The sequence below is a fragment of the Solanum verrucosum genome, unplaced genomic scaffold, assembly GCF_900185275.1.
Source record: "Solanum verrucosum unplaced genomic scaffold, falcon-dt-bn FXZP01000049.1, whole genome shotgun sequence".
NCBI classification, from domain to species: domain Eukaryota; kingdom Viridiplantae; phylum Streptophyta; class Magnoliopsida; order Solanales; family Solanaceae; genus Solanum; species Solanum verrucosum.
Genome location: NW_026020221.1, coordinates 1135125 through 1154834, shown reverse-complemented (window position 1 = coordinate 1154834; position 19710 = coordinate 1135125). Strand labels below are relative to the sequence as shown.

The 19710-nt window shown below is 36.3% G+C and overlaps 1 protein-coding gene and 1 pseudogene across 3 annotated transcripts in view; one reads left to right on the top strand and one right to left on the bottom strand.

Moving 5' to 3' along the window:
• Positions 1-19710, bottom strand: part of LOC125831646 (uncharacterized) — an 831707-nt gene that overhangs the window by 184712 nt on the left and 627285 nt on the right. The window contains exon 1 of one of the 3 annotated variants that reach the window (XM_049510816.1): positions 13434-13447. The exons of the other annotated variants lie outside the window; for them this stretch is intronic. The gene's annotated coding sequence lies outside the window, so the exon portion shown is untranslated. Of the gene's footprint in view, positions 1-13433; positions 13448-19710 lie in introns of those variants that run through there. 3 annotated transcript variants of the gene reach the window in all.
• On the top strand, positions 11730-14223 carry LOC125831018 (F-box protein At2g02240-like; annotated as a pseudogene).

The following is a 19710-nucleotide window of genomic DNA, read 5'->3' as shown; positions in this document are numbered from 1 at the left end:
AGAAACCAGCAACTTAAAATTTCATTAAAAGAGCCGTAACTTTTTTGTACGATAGAGACATGACCCGATTCTTTTACCTAAATATCTTAAATAGTGATACGCACCTGCTCGTTCAATCAAAACTCAATTTCGTGCTCGTTTGCCTAGTTAAATATCATTTCTTCTGGGTAAATAATTATTTTATATATCACAATAAAAGTACGATCTTGGGTTACTGAAAATGCACCAAACTTTGCAGATCAATCCTATAATTCATTCTTAAACTTTCAGAAGTTTCAAAATATTTTTTTGATCTTTAAAACTAATTGCAAACCTTTTGGTTGACACAAATTGCTCAAACACCATCAAAGCACCCAAAAAACTTAGAAACTCACACATAACTCATCGGGAACCTCCCGAACACAAACCAAATATGCTACTAGCTTGGAAATGATATTTTAGACTCAATGAAATCATCAAAACACCAAAACAATGTCACCTTAACCCGATGCTGACCAAAGTCAATTTTAACTTAAGAATCTCCAAATTTTCAAATCAGGACATGAAACCCATCCAATAGCTTCGGGAATTGAACCAAACCTTCAACTAGCTAACAAAACTATCGAAATTCCATTCTGAACTTGCTATCACCAAATGTTCACTTTGATCAACTATCTTATTCTTTCAACTTTCAAAACACAAAAACTCTTCCAAAACTCATCTAAATACCTCCGAACCTGAGCCAATAGTCCTACTAACCCAAAAGTCACGTTCTAAAGCTGATGGTACTGACGAAATTTCATTACAAGACTCGAAAGTACAAATATTGACTAAAATAAACTATTTGAACTTAAAAGCTTTAAAAACTCCAAAACTTCCAAAAACTCATTTTATGATCTGATTTCCAATTAACCACATAAACTGCTAAAACACAACTCGGGGCAACTATCAAGAGGCAAAAATGGCAATTTTCTAGAAAATTTCAAGAATGACCTTCAGGATTATTACACTTAGCTCTAGATCAAACTAATTTGTCTATATTTCCCTTAATATATCACTGAGTTGTTCATTAAAAATAACCCTGGAAACAGGGGCGCATCCAGAGAATAATATATATACTTCAATCATAATTGTATATTAACATGAGGTCATTGTAGGAATCTTTACACTTTAAATCTTGGATCCGCCTTATATTCAACACATTACCTACACCAAACATAATTGTCTCTGGATATATACCTCGAGAAGGGTCATATAAAAAAGTATTTGAATCAATACAAATGAGACCAAAATAAAAGACATTACATAGTAAGAGGATGATCTTTCTCTTCTTCATTCAAGACGAAACTCAATTCCTTGAACAATGAGGCCACCTTTTCTATCGAATCTCCACCAGTTTCACTTCAATGTTTCCTTCTTCTCCCGTATCTCTGAAAAAGTTTCCCATTTTTTAGTTCCATCCATCACCTCTTTCCCAGGGTATCTTCACTCTAGGTCTTTGTCCTGAAAACCTAACAACTTTAGCTCATTTCTCTATTTAATGGTCATTCTTAGAATCATTGAATCTAACAACTCCACTAGTAGTTCTAAGTTGATAAAAGTTATCTTCTAGTTTGAACACTAGATGAGCAACATATTTGGTTCTTTTCGACAATATTCAAGTTCCCATTTTGCCTCAAGTATCGAACCAACAAACCAAATTTAGTTTAGTCACTTCTGAGAATCTATAAAAAAAAACTGCACCATGCTCAATATCTATATTGAATAAAGTAATATCTTTCAAAAAACTTGAGTACGTTGAATGGGATCACGAAAATATAAAGCCCGAAGTCTGGATGAGATAATGGGGAATAAACTAGTAGTCTTCATATATGGACTTGGGAAATCCTCCCCTCATGAGCTATCTTTTAGGGTCGAGTTAGGCCCAAGTGTCATATCTTTACATGGTATCAGAGTTAGGTCCTTCCCCATTTGGGCACTCAGTCCATGCTCCAGTCGGTCTTGAGCGTGAAGGGACTGGTGGTCTCCTTATATGGACTTGAGGAATCTTCCCCTCATGATCTAGCTTTTGGGATTGAGTTAGGCCTAGGTGCCATATAATTACATGGTATTTAATAGTAACCAGAAGTAGAGATCCGACAAAATAGAACAAAGCAAGTAGATTTACTGTAAATAGTTTGTGCAAGTATCTTAAACACAACTATACAGATAAAGTTGTCCGTATGGAGAGGACAAGACTCCAGAAAATATTAGTTTTGATTCTTAATTACATAATACTAATAACTAATCCTAATTACATATATATAGAGAACATAAAAGGATAAGACAGACACTATAAACTATAAACTTTGAATAATAACTGCTAGACAATTGCTAGACAGCTGTTGTAGCAGCTGTTCGTCCAGAATTCAACTCTTTATTCTTTTGTCGATATTTTCTTCTAAAATACGTCTTTAGAGGTGGGTTGGTATCAGTGCATTCCCCCTAAAAAGATGTCTTGTCCTCAAGGAAGTTAGAGAAAATTGAACAGCAAGCAAGTCATAGGCCTCCCAACTAGCCTTTTCAACAGGACGACGACGCCATTGAATAAGTAATTCCAGAGTTGGCACTCCTGATTCTTTCACCCAACGATGCGATAAATTTTTTTTAGGTTCCACCACAAATTCTAATTCACCCGATAGTGTTAAGGGTGGAGGGGTAGCAATATCAGAAAAACCATGAGCAGGACGAAGCAGTGAGACATGAAAAATAGGGTGTACCTTAGATGTTTCGGGAAGCTACAATTCATAAGAAACAAGACCAACTCGACGAACAATTTTGTATGGTCCAAAATATCAAGGTGAAAGCTTCTCATTAAGACGTTTGGCTAAACTCTTTTGTTGATAAGGTCGCAAATGAAGAAAAACAACATCACCCACATTAAAAGACAAGTCACGTCGCTTGGAATCAGCTTGAGACTTCATTCTAGATTGATCCTTCATTAGATTGGAACGTAGTACCTCTAACATTTGATCTCGTTCCACGAGTTGCTGTTCAAGTTCAGCAATTTTAGTTTCTCCATGAACAAAGGGATGCAAGAGTGGTGGTTCTCTCCCATACACAATCTGGAAATGAGTCATATTGGTTGAGGAATGGTATCCATTGTTGAAAGAATATTCAACCCAAGATAGATATTGATGCCATGATTTAGGCTTGTCATGAGCAAAACAACGTAAGTAAGTTTCAAGACAGCGATTGACCACCTCCGTTTGACTGTCAGATTGGGGATGATAGGAAGTACTCATACGGAGACGAGTGTGACTAAGGTGAAAAAGTTCCTGCCAAAAAGCACTTGTGAAGATAATATCACGATCTGAAAGAATGGAGCACGGTAAACCATGCAACCTGACAATTTCCTTACAGAAAACCCCAGCCACTGTTTCAGTAGTAAAGGGATGAGATAAAGCAAGAAAATGGTTGTATTTGCTAAACCTGTCAACCACCACAAGAATAGTATCAAAGCCATTAGAAGGAGGAAGCCCAACAATGAAATCAAGGGAGATATCCTCCCAAACTCTGTTAGGAATAGGCAAAGGTTGTAAGAGACCAGCTAGAGCTAATGTTTCATATTTATGTTGTTGGCATATCAAACAATTCTGGACAAAGGACTTAACACCATGCTTCAAACAAGGCCAAAAAAAATTTGCAGATACCCTTTTGAGAGTTTTCAAGTAACCTCTGTGTCCTCCTGTTGGAGAATCATGTGACTCTGCTAAAATCTTGGCATTGAGTTCAGGATAATCAGGAATAACCAACCAAGATTTGTAGTAATGATGGTTAGCAGACAACGAGAAATCAGGATGAATCGACGAATCAAAAGAAAGTTGATCTTGAATATGCTTAGTATATGGATCAGCTCTAATTGCTTCTGTGAAATCACTAAAATCTAATGGAATAGGCATCACCAAAGATAAAAAATCAGCATGTTGAGGGCGACGAGATAAGGCATCAGCGCCTTTGTTTTTACTTCCCGACTTATAGACAATAGTGAAATCAAAAGGCAATAATTTAAACAACAAACGTTGTTGTTCAGCAGTAGTCATCCGCTGATGCAATAGATACTTTAGGCTACAATGGTCAGTAGTGACAATAAAATGCCGACCCAAAAGATAATGCTTCCATTTTTGCAATAAAAGGACCAAAGCCAGCAATTCACGATCATAAGTAGATTTAATGCAACTAGAAAAGGAAAATTCCTTGCTGAAATAGGATACTGGATGACAGTGTTGCAGTAAAATAGCCCCGACTCCATCAGATGAAGCATCACACTCAACTGTAAATTGTTGAGTGAAATCTGGAAGACGAAGCACTAGTACTGATGTCAAGATCTTTTTAAGATTTTGGAAAACCTGCTCTACTTCTGCATGCCAGGTAAAAGCATTTTTCTTGGTCAATTATGTTAAAGGACGAGCAATGATCCCATAGTTCTTAACAAAATTCCTATAATAACCTGTGAGACCTAAGAAACCAGGAAGTTCCTTGACATTTTTTGGAACAGGCCATTCCAACACCGCATATATTTTTTTTTAATCCACAGCTACTCCGTCTTGAGAAATCACATGACCCAAAAAACCAACTTGGTGTTGACCAAATAAACATTTCTTTGGATTAGCAACAAAGGAATTGACAGAAAGAAAATGGAGGACTGTTTGAAGGTGTTATTGGTGTGTTTGAGGGTCAGGACTATAGATTAGAATATCATCAAAGAACACTAGGATAGATTTTGAAGGTATGGCCTGAAAAGATCATTCATGGTACCCTGAAATATGGATGGTGCATTAGTGAGTCCAAATGGCATTACGAGAAACTCATAATGGCCTGAATGAGTGTGAAAGGCAGTTTTATAGACATCATCAGGTTGGACACTAATTTGATGGTATCCAGAACGAAGATCAATTTTAGAAAAAATTGTGGCCCCATGTAATTCATCTAACAACTCATCAATATTTGGAATTGGATATTTGTCCGGGACAGTGATTTTGTTTAGGCTACGATAATCCACACAAAACCGCCAAGAATTATCTTTCTTTTTAACTAGTAGAACCGGACTAGCAAAGGGACTTGAACTAGGGAGAATGAAACCAGATTCTAATAAAGCTGCAACTTGGTTCTCAATTTCAATTTTTTGACCATGTGGGTAAGGATAAGGTCTGATGTTTGGAGGTTTAGAATTTGGTAACAGAGGAATAGCATGAGAATGTGCTCTAAATGGTAGAAGAGATGTTGGTTCAGAAAACACAAACTAGAATTCATGTAAAAGGGTTTGGATTGCATTACCTGGAACCCCTAATACCATATTAAAAGATTGGAGAGAAGCTATGGTTGAATCTGTCGATCTCATGCCTTGCAATTTGTAACGCTTCCCTTTCCAATTGAAAATTATGAACATATCCTTCCAGTTAGCTTGAATCGTATTGAGAGAAGCTAACCATTTGATACCAAAAACCAAATCAGCCCCTCCAATTGCAAAAAGGTAGTAATCCTGAGTGATAGTAAAGCCCGGCAATTGAATTTGAAGATTCCGACAAACTTTATTGCAGCGTATGATATCCCCATTCCCTATTTGCACGCCGAATGTTGGAACCATTTCTACTGGTATATTATGCTCCTTCATAATGGATTCAACCACAAAATTATGTGTGGAACCACTATCCACAAGTATTAAAACCTTTTTACCATTGATCTCACCCTGAAGCTTCATTGTAGCACCCACTGATTGTCCCAAAATGGCATGGAAGGAAATTTCAACAAGGTCATTTTCTTGAGGGTTATCACCTATTACTGCATTGACCTCGTCAACCTCTTCCAATTGACCTTCTCCACTAATCTCCATGAGAGATAATTTTGCAGATTTGCATCTATGATCGGGTGCAAATTTCTCATGGCAACGAAAGCAAAGTCCTTGTGCCATAAGATTTCTCCTCTCGGTATCCCATGTTCGCGTTTGAAGAGGTTGTGAAGCGGCTGGGTTGGATAAAACACTGCTGCGTAAATTGTGATTTGCAGATGATAAATTGTTCTGGGTGTTTCTAAAAGAATTCAATGGATTTTGTACCGTGGGTCTATTGTTTGGGGTCCAATTAGGCACTCTATTGCTGCGAGTTATGCCTAATTTACTTTCAAATTCAAATGCCAAACTCATAGCCCTGTAAACTGTTCTAGGCTTGTGAATCCTAACATCAGATTTAAGTTCCTCTTTCAACCCATTCAGGAACACCCCTAAGAGATAGTGATCTGGCCAATTTGTAACCCTAGATGAACGTTTTGCAAATTCTTGACGATGCTCCTGTACAGAACCTGTTTGTTGAATGTTACAAAGGTGCTTGTCGGGATTTTGAAACTCTGCAGGACCAAAATTTTCCTACAATGCTTTAACAAGTTCTTCCCAATAAAGCAAAGTTTGCTCACAATTTATCCAAGAGAAGAGATCCAGAGCATCCCCTTCCAAATACATCACCACGATGTCAACTTTATGTTCCTCTTAAGTTTGATAGCACCAGAAATATTTTTCTGCTTTCAAAATCCATCCTCTAGGATCACCTCCTTCAAATCTGGGGAATTCCATCTTTGTGTATGGCTTTCGGGGAGGATTTTTTTACCAAGATGGACTATCAATTTCTTTTTCCTCATCTTGACAAACAGACTTTCGTTTATTACGATTTCTATGACTGGATTCTTCTTATTGAGTGCAACTAGTCTAGGCCTTCAATGTTGCAACATCTGTTGCCACGGAGTCAATCATATTTAACTTTGACGCTATGGCAGATAATTGTTGGGCAAGAGGTTCAACATTGAGAACGTCTTCTTGGGAATTAGACTATATGGTATTGACCATGTTGGATCGATATGCTCTGATACCAAAACTGATAGTAACCAGAAGTAGAGATCCGACAAAATAGAACAAAGCAAGTAGATTTGTTGTAAATAGTTTGTGCACGTATCTTAAACACAACTATACAAATAAAGTTGTCTGTATGAAGAGGACAAGACTCCAGAAAATATTAATTTTGATTCTTAATTACATAATACTAATAACTAATCCTAATTACATATTTATAGAGAACATAAAGGATAAGACTGACACTATAAACTATAAACTAGGAATAATAACTGCTAGACAACTGTTGTAGCAGTTATTTGTCCAGAATTCAACTTTTTATTCTTTTGTCGATATTTTCTTCTAAAATACGTCTTGAGAGGTGGGTTGGTATCAGTATTAGAGCCAGGTCCATCCCCGTTTGGACTATCGGTCCACACTTCAGTCGGGCCAAGGCATAAAAACGGGTGTTAGAGTGGGTAAGAGTCCCACATTGGTGGGGCAATGAACTAGTGGTCTCATTATATGGACTTGGACAATCCCCTTCCCCCCTCTTCATGTGCTAGCTTTTGGGGTTCAGTTAGACCCAGGTGCCATATCTTTACAAAACCCATTCCCACTACTCTGGTGTATCACCCCATGCAATGCCAAGTTCTCGTGTTGTGACCATAAAACATTTCTTACCTATCTTCTTATCCAATGAAAAGCTATGTTTGACAAATCAAATCAAACACAAAACATTAGGATTTAAAACAAACCAAAAAGGCTGAAAAAGGGACCTACCCTATATAATGGATAGGTTAGGCTGGCCTATTCTTACTGTGCCTGATTGGGCTCATAACGGACCAATTTCGCTCACTTGACGTGACTAGCTACAATAGGGCGCACATTCCACCATACACACTGTGGTGGAGTCAAAAATCTTACTAAGCGGTGTCAAAATATAAAATGGTCAACACACGTAAAGTATAAAGGGAGTCAGCATATAGTAAATACAATTGACACCCCTTAACATAAAATGGCTTCGCCACTACATACACAGTACTCACCCATACACCATATGTTGATTGATATCCAATACCCAAATTAGTTAGTTTGCCTTTTGAATAATATTGTTTTCCAAAGTTTTAGATATAGAGAACAAAAAAGGCTAATATATAACCATGGAACGAATTTGCCACTGCATTTTAATTCAACATTAACAATTTACTAGCTCTTACACCAAAATACTTGGAATTCACAAAGAATAATAATAACAGAAAGTAGACATGTTCAAGTAAAAATCTATATACAGTAGTTTCAAAATATCTCTCGCCTGTACTTGATCTCGAGAACAATTCCTTATACTGACTGCGTCCGCCCCATTTCACTAGCAGTGGAGACAAAGCTTCACGTGTTGCCCCATTTCACTAGCAGTAGTTTCCTAATACATCTTCAACAGGAAACATCTTTTTGTCTCATTTGGAAGTTGATTGCCTTAATAGTGAAAGCAAATGTGAAGCCAAAAACAACAGTGTACCTGACAATTAAAACTGCAACTATTGGAAGAAATCATGCTTGAAGCCGAAGTAGCGTCTCAAGAATCGTTCCATGTTCATCATCAATAGGTTTGTTTTGGAGATCTCCAAAGTGCGATGCAACCAAACCATACAAGGTCCACGAAACAGGACAACACCAATAGTACCATCTCCTCTATATGGTATAATGTTGTTTTTTTTAATGAAAATAAAAAAAATACAGAGTATGTGTTATTTTCGAGCCCTAAATCAGTTTTGATGTAACAAAAAATGGAGTGTTTCAAGAAATTATAGGTCGTGGAACGAAGAATCCTGAGAAAAGATTCCATATGCCATAGAAGAAGAAACCGACAATTTGAGGAACACTTACATTTGGGGTAACAGCAACGGTCATCATACCGTAGAAACTGAAGTACAAGAGGGTGAAAAACAGGACGAACAAGTACCAAAAGAACGTTGTGACTCTCTATTCAAATCTAATAATAGCATACATAATGGCACCACAGAAAACAACTTACATAAAGACATAAGTGATTTCAATGAAACTCTGCAAGACAAAAAAATTTAACTAATTTAGACGTTTCACCTAATTGTTGAGGTATTAACTTTTCCTACTATTATATATTGATAAAATCTATCCATCAAGGTGACTTTACTATAGAAGGGCAAAACTCTGTTACTTTAATATGACATAAAATAGTTTTATGTCTTCTACTGTTAGAGTGAATTACATTTAGTTACTTTAATGTGACAATTTATAATGGGAAATCTCAGTGATAAAATGTGAAATTAACTCGAGATTGGCTTATAAGAAATTGAACTCTATGCTCACATGTCCAAAGGCATAGGGTATGGCAGAATGCATTCCAAGTTGCTGGATTGTATCCAAGTAGCCATTGTTTATTTTACGTACTCTAGGCATAACTGTGCACAAGAGAACTCAACTTAGTATTTGGTCGTATGAATTCAAAAAAGGAAAGCTCTCCTTCACTTAACAACTTACCTCAAAGTATTTGATCAAATGGCAAGAATGGTGGCCCAATGGACCAATATATATCTCTTGTCCTCCTCGTTTCATTAGAAAGGGCTGCAAAGTAGTGTTTATATTAGTATTTGATGACAAAAGTCTAGGAAAATCAATGAACAATTTAATTGAGTTAAAAAATAACAAATTCACCTCATCAAAGGCTTCAAAAATTGTTGAAAAGTGATTCAAAAGAAACTTGATCAAGTCTTCATGAGTTTGTTAGTTAGTTTCCTTTATGTTAAAAGTTTAAACATTGTGGCAGATTAGTAGCTAAATAGTAATTAGTGGGTTAGTGGACCTAGATTTTAGTATTTTCAGTTTTTTGGTAAGCCTATTTATAGGCAAGTCTTTTTGCTTTTATTAATTAATCAAATTCAAAGAAGTTTGCAGTAACTTTTTATCTCTTTTGCTCTCTTTCTATTCAGTTTTCCTTTTGATTATCTTTCTTTTTTCCAACAAAAATCTCGATACTAGGCAGACGGACGGTACAAACAGTGGTTCTTGCATCTAGCCCTGAGCTTTGTTCATTCATGAAATTGATAGAGGGGTTAGGCACTAGCTCCACTGCAATGGTCAACCTTTTGAGTTGTTCAGTTGAGAGGTCGTTGACCCCTGGAAAACTAAGGCTAATCTTAATGGTCCAAGCTCCACAAGATGCATGACTTCCTCAACAAACATCTGTACGAGGATAAATAAATAGGAAATACATGAATTCAACCTTTCCTGTCTTTTTGTCAACATCATGAGCTAAACGCAGCCAGGATGAGTATACTAAGGTGAATGTAAGGTGAATGGATGCCATTCTGCTCACAGTATCCAGATATACGTGCTAAATGTGTCTTGTTTCTTAGGATAGCCCGAAAGCTTGATGTCACCCTCAATATATCCCCCAGTCTTTCTTCCAGCCAATACATACATCAATGCTTTTTCCCAGCACCACTACTTACTCCCAACAAATCTGCCAAAACACCAAGCCTGAAAGCTCCACTTACGCCCTTAAGAAGTACCAATAACTTCAGTAGCACTTTGAGCTTTCATTGCTTGCAAGTATCGTGAAAGTAACATATCTTTTGAAAATGAAGGATTAGCACTGCTAGTTGATCTATATCATTTCCTGTATTTAGTTACCTGAGGTGATGGAATGTGGTTCACTATTGGAGTCTTCTTTCTCAATGCTAGTCGTTTGGATTCAGTGTCTTCTAATATCATAGCTTGCGGCTTACCAAATGTTGTAGATATTCATAATGAACATTTAACATTTTTTTCCCCGCAGGGAAATATAAATGGAGAAATCTGAGAGATACTAACGTTTTAGGTAAGAGACTGCAACATTGTAGCAGACCCCATGCCAAGTGATTCTACCGCAACAAAAACCTCCAAATATGATGTTCCAAAAACATATGCATGTGATTTCACAAATTTGACTAGATATATAAATTTATAGCATTATAATGAACAATTACAATGGCATTAGGAGCTGGCACAAAAATGGTTGATCATCTAACAAATCTTTGGAATATTTGATAATACATTCAATACCTTGTTAAAAAATTGATTCTTGTTTATCAACTACGCATTATCAAACCAAATACAATTCTCTCTCCATACGCTCTTTGGGAAGGACAATATAGATAAGAAGTATTTGAGTCAATCCAAATGTGGCCAAAACAACAGGAAAAGTAAGAGGAGGATCCTTCTCTTCTTTATTCTGGACGAAACTTAAATCCTTGAACAATGAGATCGTGTTTTCAACTGCAATGCCTAATCTCCATCAATCGCGCTTCAACATTTCTGTCTTATTTATTTCATCTATCCATCCCCTTTTTTCAAGGGTAACCTCGCACTAGGTCCTCGTCCTAAAAAATGGACAACTTTAGCTCGTGCCTCTACTTCATGGTCGCTCTCAGAATCAACAAATCTAAAAATTGCCTTAACATTTCTAAGGACATAAAATCCATCTTCTAATTTGAAACCTAGACAAGCAAAATAACTGATTCTTTTCAACAATATTCAAGTTTCAATTTTGCCTAGGATATCAAGCTAACAGAACCAATTAAGTTTAGCCACTTAAGACGATCTACAAAAAATTTACACTTCCTCAGTAGTTATATTTAATAAAGTATTTTCTTTACAATTTAAAGTACATGGAAAGGAACCGCAAAAATCTAAAACATGGAGTCCAGACGAGACAGACATTCTCAATACTCTGGTGTACCACCCCATATAATACTAAGTTCTCATGTTGCGATCATAAAACATTTATTCCCCGTCTTTTTATCCAGTGAAAACTCTATTTGACAGATCAAATCACAAAAACAAAACATTAGGATTTAACAACAAACCAAAAAGGATGAAAAAGGCACTAGACCACTCTTCCTGTATCCGATTGGGATCACAACGGACCAACCGCGCTCACTTGAGAGGACTAGCTACCTGAAAGTCGGCCTAGATCCAGACCACCTAACAACCCTTATGAATGGAACGTGCCGTCCATTGGCCTATTCTTCTCAGGTCGGGTTGGGTCAGTCATGGGCAGACCCTACCCACTAGACACGACTTCCACTATACCACCTTTACCTACTACACAATCATAGAAATAGAACCCTTTTCCATTGCCATTAAGTCGATTATTCTTCTATTCATGAAAATAACACATTCACAACTAAAATAAAAACTTTCGAAAGATCAGACACACATTTGATAACTCAGTCATCACTGAATAAGATTGTGGTCCTTCTGATATCTATTGGATGGAGTTAGAATTTTCACTAAGAGAATTCAAAATATAAAGAAAGTAAACACTCGAAAAAGTCAAGGAAATTCGAAACATAGTATATATATATATATATATATATATACATAATTTCTTTCACTTATCTACACAATGTAATTGTCCAGCAATAAGGTATAAATTGGCACCATTCGGATAAAAGTGGCTTGGTCGGGTGATAGAGTGTTTGAGCTCGTGAAGTTGTGATCTCACGATTAAATCATATTTTATAAAAAAAAAAAAAAAAAAACTTCTCATGAAAAACAAGACAAACACAAAAAGGAGGGGGGAAATGAAGAAATCATACCAATTTTCCTCTATCAAGAAGAATCGGAGAGTTACGGAGGTTGAAGTAAAGTTGTTTCTTGGAAGGAAAAACTATTAGAGAGCCTAATCTAGAAACAATTTGTTGATAATCAGATGTCAAAAATAATGTCTTTGAGACGATGTCGGATTCTGCTGCAGACATGAAAGTTTGTGAGACACTCTTGGAGGTTGCATAATGAAAATTATCTCGTTAACATCACTGAAAGATGTAGCTAGGTCTTCAGCTGTCTCACAAACATTCATGTCTGCAGTAGAATCCGACGTCGTCTGGGAGATATTATTTTTGCCATATGATTATCAACAAATTGTTTTCTAGATCAGGCTCTCTAATGGTTTTTCCTTCCAAGAAACAACTTTACTTCAACCTCCGTAACTCTCCGATTCTTCTTGACAGAGGAAAATTGGTATGGTTTCTTCATTCCCCTCCCCCTCGCCCCCTCCTTTTTGTGTTTGTCTTGTTTTTCATGAGAAGTTTGTTTTTTTATAAAATATGATTTAATGGTGAGATCACAACTTCACGAGCTCAAACACTCTTATCACCCGACCAAGTCACTTTTATCCGAATGGTGTCAATTTATTCCTTATTTCTGGACAATTACATTGTGCAGATAAGTAAAAGAAATTATGTATATGTCTACTATGTTTCGAATTTCCTTGGCTTTTTCGTCTGTTTACTTTCTTTATATTTTGAATTCCCTTAGTGAAAATTCTAACTCCATCCAGTAGATATCAGAAGGACTACAATCTTATCCACTGATGACTGAGTGATCAAATGTTGTTCAGATCTTTCTAAAGTTTTTATTTTAGTTGTGAATGTGTTATTTTCATGAATACAATAATATTCGACTTAATTTCAATGAAAAAGGGTCCTATGTCTATGATTGTGTAGTAGGTAAAGGAGGTACAGTGGAAGTCGTGTCTAGTGGGTAGGTCTGCCCGTGACCGACCTAACCCGACCTGAGAAGAACAGGCCAATGAATGGCATGTTCCATTCATAAGGGTTGTTAGGCAGTTTGGATCCGAGACGACTTTTAGGTAGCTAGTCATGTCAAGTCAGTGCCGTTGTGATCCTAATTAGACACAGTAAGAGTAGTCTAGTGCCTTTTTCAGTCCTTCTAGTTTGTTTTTAAATCATAATGTTTTGTCTTTGTGTTTTTATCTGGATAAGAAGATAGGGAAGAAATGTTTTATGGTTGCAACACGAGAATTTGGTATTATATGGGGTGGTACACTAGAGTATTGGGAATGGTTGTCTCACCCAAACTCCAGGTTTTATATATTTGCAGTTTAATATTGAAGGGAATTACTTTACTAAATATAATTACTGAGTAAGTGCAAATTTTTTATAGATTCTCTGTAGTGGCTAAAATTAATTGGATCAGTTGGCTTGATATCCGAGGAAAAATTAGAACTCAAATGTTGTCGAAAAGAACCGGTTTTATATTTCGCTTATCTAGTGTTCAAATGGGAAGATGGATTTTTTGTCCTTAGAAATGTTAAGGCAGTTATTAGATTTGTGGATTCAGAGAGTGACCATGAAGCAGAGCAACGAGTTAAAGTTGTCCCTTTTTTAGGACTAGGACCTAGAGGGAGGCTACCATTGAAAAGAGGTGACGGATGGATGGAATTAAAAATGGGAAACATTTTCAATGATACAGGAGATGTTGAAGCACGATTGATAGAGTTTAGGCATCTCGGTTGGAAACACGGCTTCATTGTTCAAGGACTTGAGTTTCGTCCAGAATGAAGAAGAAACACTTGAGCAAAATCGGCAAGATAGAACCTAACCTAGAGGTAAGAGTTAACCCAAATCACCAACACCAGAGGTATCTCCACACACAAAAAGAGTGCATGGCAAACTGGTGCCTGTGTCACTCCAGACGTGTCGCAAAAATAAGTCCAGGAAGCACCACAACCATAACTAAGGAGATCTTCACTACTGAAATGCCAAACACCAAATATATAGATGCAACATTTGTAGATGTGGTCCAGATAAAGGTGAATACTACCTTTGAAGAAGATTCAAAGTGTAGCAAGTGGAGAAGTTCAAAGGAGTAAGAGGGTCATAAAGAACCTGGATATCAAGATGATTGCAAAGTCTCGATGATCCCTTAAAATAGGATGCAAAGAATAAATTAAGTTGGTGCTGAGGAGGAGTGTTCAAAAGTCATCACCAACTTAATTAATATCTAAGATATTTCAAAGAAGAATCTGGTATATTAAAGACTTGTAAAGAAATGAACAAAGAACTCTCGAATGAAAGTTCGAGAGTGTAAAGTCTTAAATCATTCAAGAAAGTGCAATTCTATAAATAGGTAAAAGGTGCATTCTATAAATTGAGGTAGGCATTTCAGTGTAAAGAGTTATAAGACCAAAACTAATCTTTACTTAGCAATTATAATATTCAAGTTGTGAGCAGCCAATTGTGCCCAATAATTCTCAACAAACACTTCTTTTGGATATAGGCCACCACTCTTATCGATTGGTCACAACTAGCACCCCTCCTTGGTCTAGGCCACCACTCTTGACACTCTATCAAGCTATTACTTCGAGTTGCACCCTCAAGTGTTAATCAACCCTACTCTAATGCTTATTATAATAGACTGAATAAGATAACCCAACCCTAAAAACTAGTCTATTAGGTGGAAGAGCCCACTCAAGCCTACTAAACCGTTAATAATTTTTTTCTTAATCAATGAAGGTCAATTAGCATACAACAAAGAGAGTAAAGATTCCTTGCAGTTAAGAAAAAGAGGTTCACCTCCTTGAAAGGAGTCACCTTTAATAGGAAGCTTTAAACTCTTCCTACCAATAGTGGTCTTTATACGGTGCATACTCAGATGGTGTGCAGACTGCAGGTTCCGTTAAGGTTTTGATGTAAAAAGAAAAATGTGCTATAGTAAGTTAAATTGCATAAATAGTACTATATATAGCTCAATCTTTTAAAAATTATTATTATTAATTGAATTGGCCAGTACCCAAGGCTCACTATAATTAGTGACTAATGTTTCATTTAATTCAAAATTTAGCATTACATTAACTTGTTTAGTATATGTATTTGTTGGGTTTGTTAGCGTGGTTACAATTCCACATTGGTTGGGGAACAGACCAATAGTTTTGCTTGCATAGACTTGAGCAGTTCTTCCCTCATGTGCTAGTTTTTGAGATGTCAGTTAGACCCAAGTAATTTTATAGGGTTCAACTGACACTCGTAACTCTATTATGGCTTTGCCCCCCTGACAACGTAGTTGAAGTATGTTCAAGTTGTCTCGGACCTTATTATGGTTATTAAGAAAAAAAACTCTAGACTTCAATAGTGTTTATGTTGCTTCTATTTCCAAAGTTAGCACTAATATATTATTAATTTTCATAGTTTATTTTTATCTGTTTGCCGAACTGATAACTCTATTATGGCTCCACCATACCCCTGGAAGTTGCGATAATGTAGTTGAAGTGGGTTCAAATGGTTTCGGACATCAGGAAAAAAAGGCTCTAAGACTTTCTTAGTGATTTTTGTTGATTTTATTTCCGAAGCTTGCATCATATATTAGCTTGTTTAGTTTAGATGTATCTACTTAATGTTGATTCATTGTTTCCCTGAAAAGATGTCTTGATAGATTGAAGTATATTATTAGTTTTATTATTTAGATGTTCTAGTTGGAAGCTTAAAACATTCTGCCACAAAAAATAGCTTAGTTATATATATATATAAACACCGATATTTACATATAAATATTTTTTTTCATAATGAGTTTATCTCGCAAGTATAAGATTTGTGCGCACTAAACATTATAAGTCTATTCAGTTCGTACTTTTTTTAGAACCCCTCTTATCTTGGTTTGCCAGATTCAAGCTCGAATAAAGGAGGGGTCACAGTACGAATCCTCATAATACATATGTTATTGGGACGCGATCACCTCGTAATGCTAACTTTGGAAATAAGAGCAACATAAATAACTAGTAAAGTCAAGATTTTTTCTAATTACCATAATGTCATTACCAACTAAAGCACACTTCAAGCCAAAATAGAGTTTTGGATTTGGCAGAACCCAACAACTTGGCTTAAAATCCACATTTTTAAGAAATTCAGTTAATAGTTATAAATAACGTATCTCAAACCCCATAAAATAGAAAAGAGATATAGTCAGAACCCGTACACCTTAAAATTCCAGATCCGCCTCTGATGACATGCATTTGATTATTTTGGGACGGAGCTCTATTCCTTCAACAATGAGGCCACTTTTGTCACCATGACGTTTCATCTCAAGCAATATTGCTTCGACAAGACCATCACTACCTTCCTTGCTATTGAATATCCCAATTCTACTTCCATCCATCCATCTCCACGCAGTTTTGTTGATGTCACAAGTTTCACAGTGTTGGCTTGTTTTTCAGTCTCAGTATCACTCTCATAATTAACAAACCTAATAATTGAATTAGAATATTCAAGTTCACAGGACTTAATTCCCAATTTGAACACCAAATAATCAACATAATCTGTCTTTGGTGACAACACTGTTGTTCCTTTTTTTCGACGAATATCCAATTGAGGTACAAAGTGAAGATATGCCACTTTTGAGAATTTGCAGAAGTATTGCAAGTAGCATTTGTAAGGATAATTTATCATTGTTTTAATGATATGTAGGGTGTATCTCCTTAGTAGGTCTACCAGATGCGAAGTTGAATTGACGAGATTTGGGTACCAGATGGTTGAACTAAAAAGATTTATTTATTATCTATGCAATTTAACATGTTATAATATATTTTTCTTTTTACGATCAAAATATTTATAGGAACCTCGCACTGTCCGAGATTGCCCCTTATAAAGATGACCTTCCAATACTTTTTCGACTGATCCTTAATTTGCATTAAATAATTTTCAAGGTGTGAGCAACCAATTGTGCTCATAATTAACTTGAAAATTATTAATGCTAATTAAGGACCAGCCGAAGTAGTATTGAAGAGAGGTGATTAGACAAGACATGACTCAACTTCAGATTACTAAAGACATGACCTAAGATAGAAAAGTGTGGAGGATGCGTACTAGGGTAGAAGTTTAGTAGGTAATGAAGTGTTGTCTTGCTTTTCGAGATTTTTGGCTTGTTGGTGATTTGTCGTTGTACTAGTTGCATTATTGTAGTTATTGATTGGGATATCTATCTATTTATGTTGTTTAATGTGTTTTGATTATTGCACTAATTTGTTGTTCTTAGTCCTTTCTTATAAGATCTTGCATCCCCCCCCCCCCCCCCCCGTTGCTATATCTTTTTTCATTGTTTTCTTCTTCCTTGTACTTCAATTTGTTGCACTTGAGTTGAGGGTCTTTCGAAAATAACCTCTCTAACTCCTCAAGGTAGTGGTAAGGACTGCGTACACTCTACTCTCCCCAAACCCCACTTTTGGAATTTCGCCGGGTATGTTATTGTTATTGTTATAAGGGACACCTTCGGTCTTAAAACTCTTTAAACTTATTTTTTTTTTTGCACTCCTGTTTTCTTGAGTACACTTCACTCTCAATTCTTTCTTGAGTACACACTCTTTATTTGAGTACAAATACAACTCAAATGACCACCTTTATTTATCGGCGTTGATGGAAGGATCTAGTGGATGCAATATCCTAGAACTACACCTTCCACTTCTTTCTCGAACTCTTTTAGATTTTGCACTCTAGAACTCTCATTCTAAAGTTCTTCTTTCAATAAAAATCTTAAATATTCTAGATTCTTCTTTGAAATATCTTAGATATTACTAATAAGTTGGTGATGACCTTTTAACCCCCCTCTCAGCACCAACTTAATTTATTCTTTACATCCATTTTGAGTGATCCTCGAGACAATGCAATCATCTAGATGTCCATGCACTTTATGAATCTCTTCCTCCTTTGAACTTCCCCTCTCACTTCTCTTTGAATCTTCTTTGAAGGTAGTAGTCTCCTTGATCTAGACCACTCTGTTAATGTTGCATCATTATACTTGGTGTTTGGGAATTTCAATCATGTAGACCTCCTTAGTCACGGTTGTGGTGCTTCTTGGACTTCTTCTTGCAATATCACAAAAGTTTTATATGCTTCAATTTTCCATGACCTCCCCTTCTTTTTTGTGTGTGGAGGTACCTCTGGTGTAGGTTATTTGAGTTTTCCTCTTTCCTCTTGGTTAGTTTCTATCATTCTCCCATGTTCTTTACTTTGATCTTGTCTTGTAGATTTTGCTCAAGTGCTATTAAATCTAATAGGAAATTACCTCTTTGGACCACCATGTTGATGCTTCATCAAATCAAATACCAGATTGTTTGACACATATGTCCTATTAGTGGTAGGGTCACAACACCTCCATCATTTTATTTGTTCGGCATAACCGATAAAGATGCAACCAACAACCTTTTTATCAAACTTGTTGTGGAGATGAACTGCATGAGCACATAGCATACACATCCAATATCTCAAAAGTGATTTACCTTGGTTATCATCTTCTTTAATTTCTCGAATGGTGAGATGAATTCCAACAGTCTTCATGCATTTTGCCAAAACATTGTTGGTACATGCATACTATGAAACATACTTTTGTATATACTTGTCAGGTGTCTATTTTCTCTTTCTGCTACTCCACTTTGTTGTTACATATTTGGGAAAGTAAGTTGTTATGGTATCATCTTCTCTTATGGTAGTCATTGAACTCATGTGACATATATTCTCCCCTACTATCCATGCATAGACATTTGATTCTCCTTCCAATATAATATCATTCTTCACAGTTTGTCAGAACTCTTTAAACTTCTCAGAAACTTCTGACTTCTCCTCGAATAGTAAATCCACACGTACCTTGGATAAGTCATCAATGAAGGTTACCATGTATAAATAACCTGTAACATCCGACAATTTGAAATAGCTTTGAAGAGGCTTAGGATTGGAAATTTTCATTTTTGGAAAGAATTTTAAAGTTTTGGAAATTTGGCTAAGTATGGAAAAGGTGAGTTTTTGGCCAAACTTTGATCGGTCGTAACTTCTAGCTCATGATGAGTTAGAAGTTTTTCCAGTTATGGTTGCATAGCCCTCGGAACGATCTTTCCAACGCCACTGAGTTTGCTCAATTCCGAGTCCGTATGAGCGAGTTATGACCTTTGAAAGTTGGGCAGTTGACAAGGAAATCCGTCCGGGAATCATTAAGGGCGTTTTGGTCTTTTCCCTAGCCTTTTATTTTGGTTTTATAAATGTGTTAGGCTGATCATTTTGATCAGT